Raw genomic sequence first — 13,821 nt, forward strand, 5'->3', positions numbered from 1 at the left:
CTACGGTCAACACGGCTCTGATACCACTTCTGTCACACCCGGTTTAAAGACCAAAACCAGATGTAAACTATATGTATGCCAGGATCAGTTATTCATACATATAGCGACTTCATTAGTGTAACAGACACAGTGTTTCTTATTACAACGCTAGAACATTACAAAATGACCACCCACGGGTCTAAAGAAAAGAACACCACAGCGGAAAAAGGGAACGGCGCAGCTCCAAACCAACAGGCAGCCGACCGAGAGGTCCCACAAGCCTAGAACTCGCCATCAAGCTCGGGGAAGTCATCCTCAGGAAAATCTTCAAATGCGTCACCTTCTGAAACAGCAAGCGTGAGTATTTCCAATACTCAACAAGTGGGGGAAAACAAATGAATCTAATATGGTGGCTTGAGACAAGGTTTTCCTAATCTAGGGTTTCATTTGCATAAAAGCTGGTTTTTAGCCCTGAACTACGGAAACAAATTTTTATTTTAACCGAGAAAAGATGTACCAAAGGTTTTCTTTAACCTCCGGGAATTCAACCCAATTCCCAGACCAAGAAAAACACCCACCCCGACTAATCATGCGAGGGTCCAGGCTGCTCATAACCGTGAGCACGGCTGAATATTCAGTTTGACACTCTGCAGAGTTTGTGCACTTTACCCACGAGTCGTGATCTTCTCTGTTGCCGGCACCTGATGGTACCTTACACACTTCCGGGGTGTGCGCCAAGAGATCACTACGAGGCTTTTCCAAAGAGTCTCCCAGAATGCACTTGCCCACTGAGGTTTCACCGCCGTACATAAGTGGAGTAACCCTCCACCCCAGAGGCCCCCTCTTGTGCCGGGTAGAATCGGGAAGTAACCCTTCCTTATCTACACTTCCGATTGGCTCATACAACCCTGGGAGAACATCTAGTTACTAGGCCAAGCCGTACCATATTGGTCTCGTGGTTGCCTTGTTTGCCATGGGTGTTCGCTCCACGAACCGGTCCTTAAAATGGTCTGGGCAAGACCTCCAATAACCCCATAAGGGTATACTACCCAACAACCAAACAACCAACCATGTCGGGAAAAGTACCCCTTTCTTGCCGAGAACCCCAATTATCTCCGTTGTTAACTCCCTTAACAACATTAATTTTCCATGATATTCTTCCTATATCAATTTTTAGTTCATAACTCAAGATTCATCATCCTACACGCTACATGTTCATCTAAAGCATGGCTAAGCAAAAACATGATGATCTTGTATGGATAAAGCATCTATATCCAACACTAGTATTTGCTATACTACCCATTTTTGTAAAGCATCATGCATATTTTGAGAAAGACTACTTGATGTAAAAGCTGGGTTTGCAACATGGTCAAGACACTTGCCTTCGTCAAAGTGTTGCACAGGTCCTTCAAAATCTTCTTCTTGAAAATTGCCGAACTCCTAGACTGAATCGTCTACACAAGCACACAATCTAACATAAGAACAGTACACCAAACATTCCTAAAACTAGAGAAAAACCCTATAAACAGATTCTACACGTCGCTACGAGAATATGAGCGCAAAGATCGCCTAAATCAAAGCTACGAGCAAAAAGTTATGAGCTTTTGAAGTTCCAGGGGTGTTTCTACAAAATTTCCTTATTATCAGAGAAAAATCCGAATTATTTTTATACTGGAAAACAGGATTTATGACGTCATAAACAATATTGGTTTATTCTTCTATTAGAAAGGAAATGGAACAGGTTCATGAGACCATGGACCAGGGCCGGTCAGCCGGTCCATGAGTCCACGGTGGACCGAAGTTCAAAAGGCGAAGAGGTTTTAATCCTGGCCGTAGAAGGGAGATCGACGGCCGAGGATGGTCCGGGCTCGGTCCGAAGGCGCGAGCGGCGGCCGACGGCGGCGGGGTGATCGGAGCGCGACCGGAGTTGGCCGAAACGGGCTCCGGCGGCCGGGTTGCTCCGATGAGCGGTGGAAGGGAGAGAGGGGAGCCCGGTGAACTCACCTCAAGCTAAAGGGGTGGCCGGAGGGGCGGCGGGGTGACCGGGCGACGACGAGGGCGGCGACAGCGGTCGGTGCGGCGGCGGGGAGGGCTCTCCGGTGGCTAAACGGTGATGCAGACCCACGGGATCGGCTCCGGAGGCACCTGCGGAGCCCAAGGAGCGATTAGCTCGGCTGGAGACAGTGCGAACGAGAAGAACGACGGCGGCGGTGCATCTCACCGGAGCCGAAGAAGAAAAGGGCGGCGACGGCGTTCCGAGCGGAAAAGCGTGGTGTGAGCGAGTGTGTGGTGTGTGGATTCTTGCCGGGAAGGTAGAGGGTGGCTTAAATAGGGGAGATGGTGGCCGGAGTGGCCGGAATTTGAAGGGGAGAGGAGCGGCGGTCATGGCCTTGATGGCCGGCGGTTTCCACTCGGAGTTGAGCACTAAAACGGCTTTAAATGGAGGGGAAAGGAAGGGGGAGGGGCAAGTGCACGCGACGGAGGTGATTCGGGGCGGGGAGATGAACGGGGAGGCCGTAAATGAAACCGGTGGCGGCGGCGGCGTTTAAGCAGGGAGGCGGGCGGATGGAGGAAGAAGAAGGAGAGCCGTCGGCTGAGGTTTGGCGCGCGGCTCCGGCTCGGCTCAGCGGGTCCACACGGCAGAGGGGGGTCGGCGGAAGAAGGCCGGCTGGGGGGGCGGCTGCAGGCCGGCTCGGCCGATGGGCCGGCGCGGGGGAAGGGAAGACAGCCCACGAGAGGAGGAGAAGGGGAGGGAAAATGGGCCGAGGGAGAAAGAATCGGCCCGAGGGCATTTTTCCTTTTAGAATTTCTTTTTCCAAATGAATTTCATCAAATTTTTCAATGGGGTTTTAAAGCGGCGAAACCTAGCGAAATTTTGCAAACTTTTTTTTTCCACCCAATAAAACCTTATTGCATCTACAACGGCATGAATGCAACAAACAATAAACCTAGGCCAAGTTAAATTTTAGAAATTAATTTCCTATTGAGCTAAGTTGCAACACCTGAGTTAATTCTAAGAAGGTTTTAAATTATTGCAAAAATTTGAATTTTGGGTGTTACACTTGTCTAGGATTGCATGTGCATATTTCAATTTATTACAATACCTAGTGTAAGTTTTTATATGGTAGGTTACTTGTGTTTCTCTCTATCCCATGAGCAACCTACATGGTTTATTAGTTGTAGGTCATTTACATGGCATATTTCTTGAATTGATATATTTTATGTGCCATGAGTCCAATCTATAAGATAAATCCCTATTGTTATCAATAACAAGTGCCTATATCCCACAAGTATTCAACACTTGTATGCACACATTTAGGGAGAGTATATCCTATATGTTATGATTTTGAGACTAACATGTGTGTCAAGTGATATCTTTTGTAGTTCCATAGAGTAATCGACAAGTCCCCAGAGGTATGCAATACTTAAAGGCTTTAATTAGTACCTTTGTCAAATCTTTTGTTCATTTAAACTACTTCCATGCATAATATGGCTTAAACTTCCTATCTTGATATATTGTCTAGTTGTGCATATGTTTCTTTCTCATCATATGTATGCATACATATAGGGGAGTTTAGACTATATTATGTGAGTTTCATGAATTGTGATCCATGTGCTTTCATCTCAATTGATATCCACATATCTTTTAAATTGAATCTCTACAAGTGGTATCACTTTATTGGATCATAGTTTATGAAGCTCTCTCTCATGTGCTCTAATATTTTTTCGTAGAGTTTAACATGTGTTTATAGTCTTTTTGGGAGATTGTTGACAAAAGGAGAGAATTGTGATGACCAAAGCAAGTGCAAGATACATGAAGGTTGACAAAGGGGAGAAGTTCTTGCATAGGTCGATCAAGGGAGATAGTGGTGTTGAAGAAAGGGGGAGCCATAACAAAGGGGGATTAAGTGGTAAGAACATGCATCTAAGCAACGTGGTAAGATTTTGTGCTCTTTACAATTGGTATCATTTATTACTTGCCATTTGTTTTGGTTGTGTTGTCATCAATTACCAAAAAAGGGAAGATTGTAGGAAACATGCCCTTAGGGAGATTGTAGCATTTACGTTAGGGCATGGATGTGATTTTGGTGATTAATAACAACATATTCAATGAGACTAATATATCTGTCAAGTATATACTTTAGTAGGTCTCATGGATGCAATACACGAAAAAGCCACCGAAGTCGGGACAAGGTTTGATTGTATTGGAGAAGTCCCACAGAAGTTGACTACACCGGAAGGTCTAGCGCAGAGGCATTTGCACACACCGGAATGTTTCAGCCAATGGAAACAGTACATGTCGGATGGTCCGATGTATGAAAGTGATAAACGCCAGAGTGTTCTGACATAAGAAGGAGAAGAAGGTGTACACGTCGGAGAGCCCGGCGATCTGAGTTGTACACGTCGGATGATGCACCAGAGGATTTCTTGCAGAGAAGGTTGCAGAGGCCGGAAGATTGAAGTTATACTCGCAGGATAGTCCAGCGAATGAAGAGAGTGCACACCGGAGTATTTTTGCTCAGAAGAGAAGATCAAACAACACACTGGATAGTCTGGTGCTATGGATTGAATACACCGACAATACGCGGGAATATTTTGTGTAGAGAAGATGTCAATGGCTCGAATTGGCTCAAGTACACATGCTGGATGGTCCGACGATGGAGATGAAAATCACACCGGATAGTCCGGTGTTCACAGAAGCTTTGAGTGGAGTTCCAACAGCTAGTTTTGGAAGATGTATATGCTGGATGGTCTGGTAAGTACTATGTTGTCTACACCGGATCATCCGGTGTATACAGTGAATTTGAGCCGTTAGAGCAATGGCTGGTCCGTGGGGTTGAGGCTATAAATACCCCTCCACTTGGTCATTTGAGTGTGCTGGAGTCCAGAAGAAACTCATACGCACTTGAGAAGATATCCAAGCCACCAAAATGCTTAAAGTGATCATCTAAGGCGATTAAGCACAAGATTAGTGAGTGATTAGTGCTTATATGCCTAGAGAAAAGAGTTGCTAAGTGTTTCTGCCTAGAGAGTGGATCAATGTCACGGCCCAGAGTTTCTAAACATGTAATTAAGTGCTAATGGGCATCATTAGCATCATTTTTTTTGTTTTGAGCAGTATAGACATGCAATGTGGATTAAACCGAATTTGGTTAAACCAGGTTTAACTGGTGCGTTGTAAAGCATCTCCCAAAACTTCTATGGAACATAGGGCTGGTGATAATTTTAGAAATTAGTAGATGCCAGGAGAAGAATATAAATGAATTTTCCCAAATTTTTGGGAAATATTTAGAAGGCATAAAAATTATCACAAGTTGGAAAAGATAGCATCTTTGAACAATTTTTATTCAAAATTGGCTCAAGAATTCTGGGTCAAACAAGTTAAAATGGGTTCCTTATGAATTTTAGTTTCACACAAAATTTGTTTTACCAATTTTGGACCTTGGGAAGGCATTCAAATGGATGGCTAACGTAGTGGGGATATTTTTGCCGGCCGGTTACTGTTCATCGGGCCCGCTTGTCATCCCCCCATCCGGTTTCTCTGCTCTCTCTGCCGTCCCCTCTCACAGAGCAAGCGGCGGCCGCCCTTGTTGACTTCGGTGGCCAGGCCACGTCGCCGGAAAACCAGGACACGGCACCGTGTCCTTATCCTCCCCTCCCTGCCCTCTGCTTTCCTCTCTCTCTCTCTGCTCCTCCTCTCGCGCGGCCGGCAAGCAGAGCGTAGAGCACACACACACGCACTGGCCGCCGGCCAAATCACCGCGCCACCGACAGCCTCCACCGAGCCCAGGCCAGGAGAAGCCCAGAGGAGGGTCACCGAAGCTCTTCCCCACCGTTTCCCCTCCTTTCCCGGCGTTTACCGCGCGGATTGAGCTCGGCCGAGTCTTCTCCCTCAACGCCGGCAGCCTCCTCTCCGCCCCTCTTCATCGCCCCACTATTCTGCAGCCTCACCGGCCCAACCCGCTGCATGGTGAGCTTCCCCATGCTCCTGTACACCTTATGCGCGCGCCGTCTTCCCTCCGTCCTGTCGCCGGCGCGGTGGTCCGCGATGGTCGAACCGCCGCCGCCTCCCCACGCATGCTGCCAGCCGTGCCGCCGTCGAGCTCATCGGCCGGGAAGCACGCTGTTAGGTCCACGCGCTCACGTAGAACGTGTAGGTGTGCTCGGCCGGGCTTATTACGCCGCCGACGGTCTAAACCGAGCCGCCGCCATGCCCGTTCCGCTGTGCGCCGTCGCTCGCCGCGCTCCGGCCATCACCGGCATCAACGTGTGCCCCCACTAAGTCCACGTGCTTCCCCTGGTGGTGTTGCTGCCCTTCCCGGCTACCGGCATGGCGCCGCTCGCCGCCGGCGGGCACGACCTGAGCCGCCGACCATCTCAGCGCCTTTGGCGCCTAGCTGTTTTGACCCGGGGTTAAACAGCCAGCCCCACTGGTCAGTCCCTGGGTTAGCCGGCCCGGGGTAGAAAAAGGTTTTAGGAATTTTAATATTCGGTAAATGGAATTTTGAATTGTTTTCCAATGTATAAATTCGGCTGAAACATTGTAAATTGCGTAGAAAATTGTAGGTAGCTCCAAAAATTGTGAAACCAATTTTGTTGGCTTTGTTATGGCATGCTCTACCCATTAAAAATACCAGTGGGCATGAAATGTGTGCTGTAATTTATTGAGTAATTGAAACATGTTTAGGCTTTGATAATTCATAATTAAATCTTGGTAGCTCCAAAATTGATGAATCCAATTTTGCTAATCTTGCTAAATTGTGCCCTGTTCAGTAAAAATATGCACCCTTCTGTTAAGCATAATTAACTCTCCAGTTTGGTTTAAGCTTTGGTTTATGCTTTAAAGTATTTCGGGAGATGTTTAAATGGTTAACGCTAATTGCAATTAGGAAATATTTGATGTTTTAAGCGCAGGGCATGATGCATGTCACCTCCGTTGTTACATGGCTTTCATACTCATCATTGCACGCGATTATTCTTATAGAGAACGTCGATTCGACGACCGAGGCGAGCGAGGCTATTCCCGGAGGTTCTAACGGTGGTGATCGTGGTTCAGGTAGCTGTGAGCAGCAGCTAGGGCAGCAAGGCAAGCATCGTCCATATTGCACCGTGTCTACTTGAAAATCTAATATGTTATCTACGCTTATGTATACATTGCATGTGTCGGGTACCGAGTTGGGTAGAACCTATGCCGATGCATTCTCCCATTTCGGTCACGTGTCATGTGTTATTCCTTGGAGCCTAGTGGTGTCGTCACGGTCTAATTATAGTTCGCTATGCTTAGTGGTACTTAGGCTTTCCGGTAGAAGTCGACAACGGCGTCCACTGTTGTCGCGAGCCTAGAACTTATTACTTGTTCACACTTGTGGTTGTGTTGATAATGAGTCGGTTTGGTGAGTGGTGAGTTGAGACGAGGTGTGGGCGGTGTTAGGGGTGTCATCTGCTCACGAGGAGTCCTCAGGTAGTTCGGGGAGGGAACCCGGACACCATAGACCGCTTGCACCGGTTAAGCACCGACCGTCGTTGTAGTCGGCTTTAGCACTTACCTTACTCACCACATGCTGATATAATGGTAGGCGAGCTGATTACCTTCGCAGATGTGGTCATGTGGGCCTCGTCATAGACGGTGTGAGTCCGGTTTGAGTCCGGGCTTTTAGCGGTATTAGTTTGCTCGGGGAGTAGTTCTAATACCGCCGCGTCGAGCTATGGTTGATCCACATGGTTGGGCCTGGTTGGGAAAGGTTGTCACGGGTACCCCCTTGTGTGCATCTTAGCGGGTGGCACAAGCCGTATGGTCCCTGTGTCGTGTGGGTCCAGGAGTATCCCCCTGCAGGGTGTATAATCAGCTCAAACTGCCGCGCTCTCAGTCATGAGCATTGCTATCGCTTATCTCCACTGAGCGACCATGTTTTGGTCGTAGAGTTTCGATGTGGGTTGTGGCATGGTTGGTTTGGGTGGTTTGGTCGGTATGTGGTCGGTGGTTTGGTGGTAATGGTTTACTTTTATACACTTGTTGTTTATATATCTGTTCCGATCATTTGGTTGGCAGTGTTTAAGTGGGTGGTTGGTTAAGTAAGTTGCTTACATCTAGAGTCTAGGTTGCTTACCGCTTAATGAACTTAAACATGTCTTAAATCCTTGCTACAGCTTTAAATGCATGATCCTTGGAGTCAAGAATATATATACTCATACTGTGTAAGACTTGCTAGTACCTTCGTACTAAGGGTACTGCCCTTAAGTTTCAGGTTCACAGGTTGGCGAGGAAGAGGCAGTGTTCAGCTACTTTGTGCCTGCCGATCAGGGTGGCGGGCAGGAGTAGCACCTTCTACTCTGAACTCCGGCGCTTTTGGTATGGAGCCTAAGGGCATACGGCTCCATACTCTTTTGTTGTATAGGTTTATCTTCCGCTGCGTAGTTGTTATTGTTCCTCTTTTGTTGTAAATTGTAGAAGCAGTTGCATGTTTAAGTATTGTAATACAGCTTAATTACTTGCTCTCTATTAAACTGTGTTGTGATATTTGAGTTGGAAGGCATGTGTTCCGATCCTGGGCACAAAACACGTGCCGGGACTACCGGAATGGTATTCTGGTTAATCATCGAGGTTGTGATTATGAGCAATGATCCTCCTGATGATTAATTAGAATACTATTTGGACGGTTCCTCACAATCAAGGACTGATCCTAACTTGTACCTAGTGGTACGCCAGAACCTTGGAGTCTTAGTGACTCGCCGGCACTTTGAGCCGAAGTTGCTCAAGCTTGTTGACCCTTCGACTTGGTGTGGAGCGGCGGCAAGACACTTGTACGGCGATGCGGAGACCCTTGCCTTGGTGGCTCAAACTCTAAAGTGAAGGCGACGACAAGTGATCATGAGAGAGGCTAGCGGTGAGACCTTGCATTTGTGGCTTGGTGGCTCATCCGGGTTGAGGCTTTGTCTTTCTGATTTTGTGGCTCAAGAGTCGTAACTGGAAGAGTCTTGGCAACCGGGAGCATATCCTTGGTGGAACTCCAATGTGGACTAGGTGTGGCATTCATGCCATCGATACCACGGGATAAAATCCTTGTGCCGAGTTGCTCTCTCTAACTTACTTACGTTTCCACATTTACATACTTGCAATTTGCCTTCCTAGATAGGTTGTGAGCCCTTTTGATCGGTAGAGTAGACACACTAGATAAACCTAGAGCACATTTAGATAGAAATTGATATAGGTTTATCTTGTGAAGTTTTTAGGGCTAATTAATTTTAAGTATCCAAATTCACCCCCTCTCTTAGGACATCATCGATCCCTAAAATTCCCCATTTCGTGTGCCACCAATTAGGGTTTGAGCTTTGCCCCCGCCTCAGTGGCTCCTCCGTCCGCCACCTCCGTAGCTCCCCTGTCGGCCCCGGCGCCCTTCCTCCGTGGCTCCCTCATCAGGCCTGGCTCCCCCTCGGCCCCCTCCTCTACGGCTCCCTCGTCGGCCCTGTCTCCCCCCTCGTCCCCCTCCTCCGTGGTCCCCTATCGGCCCCAGTTCCCCCGTCGGCCCCAGCTTTTTCCCCCAATGGGACTGTTGTTTGTTTGCTGCATCCAAGTATGTTAAGTGGACAGGGAAAATGGTTGAGTATCTCTTTGAGGATATCTTCATCGTGACCAGGCTCGATCCTGATGGGAAGAAGTTTGACAAAGGTATTTTTCTCTTGCTGTTCCACGAAAAGAACTTTGAGCCCCACGCTGTGGTTTATTGCTTGAAAATGTCCATCTATTTTGCACATTGTTGTTAGCGAAGGGTTAGTGAAGTTTTGAACTTGAGCATTTTCCAGTTCACTCTACATTGCCTAGACCTTTTAGTGCAGATAACATAGTTTTTCAGAATTGTGCTTAATGTTACTGCAAATATGGATTGAGCTAACGTTGTTGTTTTTGTATCCACGTACAGTTGCTCGCATCGAAGCTAAAAGCGAGCAGTTTGATATGTACATGCAGCTAGATGTTGCTACTGAGGTCTATCCAGTGCGTACTGGTGAGCAGCACAGGGCTCAAACAGCAGAAAGAAGGCTACACTACTGAAGCATGTGAGGAACCGTCTAAATAGTATTCTAATTAATCATCAGGAGGATCATTATTCATAATCACAACCTCGACGATTAACCAGAATACCATTCCGGTAGTCCCGGCACGTGTTTTGTGCCCAGGATCGGAACACATGCCTTCCAACTCAAATATCACAACACAGTTTAATAGAGAGCAAATAATTAAACTGGATTACCATTATTAAACAAGCAACTGCTTCCACAATTTACAACAAAAGAGGAACAACAACAACTATGCAGCGGAAGAAAAACCTATACAACAAAAGAGTATGGAGCCGTATGCCCTTAGGCTCCATACCCAAAAGCGCCAGAGTTCGGAGTAGAAGGTGCTACTCCTGCCCGCCACCCTGATCGGCAGGCACAAAGTAGCCGAACACTGCCTCTTCTTCGCCAACCTGCGAACCTAAAAGCAACTTAAGGGCAGCACCCCTTAGTACGAAGGTACTAGCAAGTCTTACACAGTATGAGTATATATATTCTCGACTCCAAGGATCATGCATTTAAAGCTGTAGCAAGGATTAAGACATGTTTAAGTTCATTAAGCGGTAAGCAACCTAGACTCTAAGTGTAAGCAACTGACTTAACCAACCACCGACTCAAACCCTGCCAACCAACTGATCAAAACAGATATATATAACAACAAGTGTATAAAAGCAAACCATTCCCACCAAACCACCAACCACATACCGACCAAACCACCCCAATCCAACCATGCCACAACCCACATCGAAACTCTACAACCAAAATATGGTCGCTCGGTGGAGATAAGCGATAGCGATGCTCATAACCGAGAGCGCGGCAGTTCGAACTGATTATACACCCTGCAGGGGGATACTCCTGGACCCACACGACACAGGGACCATACGGCTTGTGCCACCCGCTAAGATGCGCACAAGGGGTACCCGTGACAACCTTTCCCAACCAGGCCCAACCATGTGGATCAACCATAGCTCGGCGAGGCAGTATTAGAACTACTCCCCGAGCAAACTAATACCGCTAAAAGCCCGGACTCAAACCGGACTCACACCGTCTATGACGAGGCCCACATGACCACGTCTGCGAAGGTAATCAGCTCGCCTACCATTATATCAGCATGTGGTGAGTAAGGTATGTGCTAAAGCCGACTACACCGATGATCGGTGCTTAATCGGTGCAAGCGGTCTACGGTGTCCGGGTTCCCTCCCCGAACTGCCTGAGGACTCCTCGTGAGCAGATAACACCCCTAACACCGCCCACACCTCGTCTCAACTCACCACTCACCAAACCGACTCATCATCAACACAACCATAAGTGTGAACAAGTAATAAGTCCTAGGCTCGCGACAACGGTGGACGCCGTCGTCGACTTCTACCGGAAAGCCTAAGTACCACTAAGCATAGCGAACTAAAATTAGACCTCGATGACACCACTAGGCTCCTAGGAACAACACATGACATGTGACCGAAATGGGATAATGCATCGGCATAGGTTCTACCCAATTCAGTACCCGACACATGCAATGTATACATAAGCGTAGATAACATATTAAATTTTCAAGTAGACACGGTGCAATATGAACGAGGCTTGCCTTGCTGCCCTGGATCAGAAAGGTGGGACGCCTCACGATCGCCCACGGCCTCCGGGATCGACGGATCGGCGTTCACTATAGAAAGCAACGCGTGCAATGTAATGAGCATGTATGAAATGCGACCATGTAAGAAAAATATGCTCCACAATACATGACAACATTATTCCAAGATCGTACTGTCCAAACCAGAATTTTCCAAGTGGTCTCAAAAAGTTTGGAGTCCCTACGAATTAACTACGAATTTTACAAGCTATCAGCTATCAGGAAAGCCTGATAAACCGTGCTCGGGGTGCCCGGGATGAACAGTACTCGCGGGTACCCGGGATAAACAGTACCCGGGGGGCGCTCGAGGTGAACAGTACCCGGGGGTGCTCGGGGGTGAACGGTACCCGGGGTGCTCGGGGTGAACAGTACAGTGGTACTCGGGGGTGCTCGGGAGTGCTCGGGGTGAACTGTGCCCGGGGTGCTCGGGAGTGCTCGGGGTGAACAGTGCTCGCGCTCGGGTGAACAGTATCCGGGGTGCTCGGGAGTGCTCGGGGTGAACTGTGCTCGTGCTCGGGTGAACAGTACCCCCGGTGCTCGGTGAACAGTACCAGGCGCTCGGGTGAACAGTGCTCGACGCTACAGTAAGATCAGCCTCACGCAGCTCCAGAACAGCAGCCATTACGAAGGGAAAAACTGGGCTAAACTAACCTGGGAGTCTCTCTAAATCAAAAGTAAAAATACCTAGAAGGGTGTACAGGGTCTAGACTTTGCTCAACCGCCTAGCAACATGATTCCTAACTCAAATCCACATAAATCCTCATTTGTTCCCAGACTGCAGAACTTTAAGAACTTTGCAACCCTAGTTCCAGATTCAAGATCTATCCAACCAAAAATAAGCATACTTGCCATGGGAGCCTAGCAGACTCACCCAAGGTCCTTTGCTGAGGTTGGTGACCGCCAGTTGAAGGAGGAAACGACGGAAAATGGCTTGGAGAAGAGAGAAAAAACTGCTGCTTCCTTGCTTCTCCCAAAGAACACCAAACAAGTTCAGAACCAGCTCGAATTCTTTCGGGGAAACTGAAAATGAATTGGATGGACGAGTAGTCCTTGAGCTGGTGGTCACGTGAGTACCACATACGTACCTTGATCTTGCTCCCAGAGGTAGGGATCTAAAAGGGGAAAAAGGGAGCCTAAGAGAGAGAGTGAGAGACAGCCAACTCCAACTTGCTTCTTCAAAAAGCCTTATCTGGTGGAGTGGGTGAGTAGTACGTATGGGCAAGCTTTTTAGGGGGAGAGAGAGTGTTGTTGCCCACCTATAGAGAGATATTTTCCACCCAAGTGGGCCCCATTTACCTAGAGGAAAGTCCAGACTTGCTTCTAGCTCTTTTATTTCTCTTAGTTTTTCCTTCTCCCACCTCATTCTTTATCTTATTCGAGTTGGGTCAATGCCACGCATGAAGAGCTTGAAAACTTTAAGAGAAACCAAGTCTGGGTCCTTGTGGAGCCACCCCCTAATGTTCACACTATAGGCACCAGCAAAATCCGCATAGCTACCCCTTAATGTTTAGACATGAATCCTTTTGTAAGATATGAATGTTCAAACATGAATCCTTTTGTAAGACATTTCTGTCTTACAAAAGGATTCATGTCTAAACATTCATGTTTGTCTGAACAAACATGCAAAAGGATCAACTTGTTTCATACTTTCTTGCAAAATTACCTAGCATATGTTCCCGTGGATAGGTTGGAACATCTCAACCCTATATCTATTCCAGTGCGCATGGTAATCCCTACAATAAGACACACTTATTGCAATCAACAACCTAATGCCAATTATACAAATGATACACTATGCTCATGATGGAATTATGCTCATGACGTTAACTGCACTTACACACGATGGAATTATGTGCTTTGGTTGAGTGCTGCACCCATAATCTTTGATTGGGAAACAATTTGGCGTCGGTGCAAACAATGTCAGTGCGGACAGCGTTAACATGGACATTGTGGGTTTTCAGGTTCATCGCCGGATTTTGTTGATGACGTAGTGCGTGCGCAGAACAAAGAGGCGTAGCCGGTCGATGCCGTCAATGAAGCGGCACAATCGAGGCTGTCTCTAGAATTCGTCGTTGACGTTGTGCCGGCGCAGAACAGAGTGGCGCAGCCGCGTCCTAGGTCACCCGATGAGGCCATTGCCATCGAGCCGGCCGCCGTCCAAA

The sequence above is a fragment of the Phragmites australis genome, chromosome 17, assembly GCF_958298935.1.
Source record: "Phragmites australis chromosome 17, lpPhrAust1.1, whole genome shotgun sequence".
Taxonomy (NCBI): domain Eukaryota; kingdom Viridiplantae; phylum Streptophyta; class Magnoliopsida; order Poales; family Poaceae; genus Phragmites; species Phragmites australis.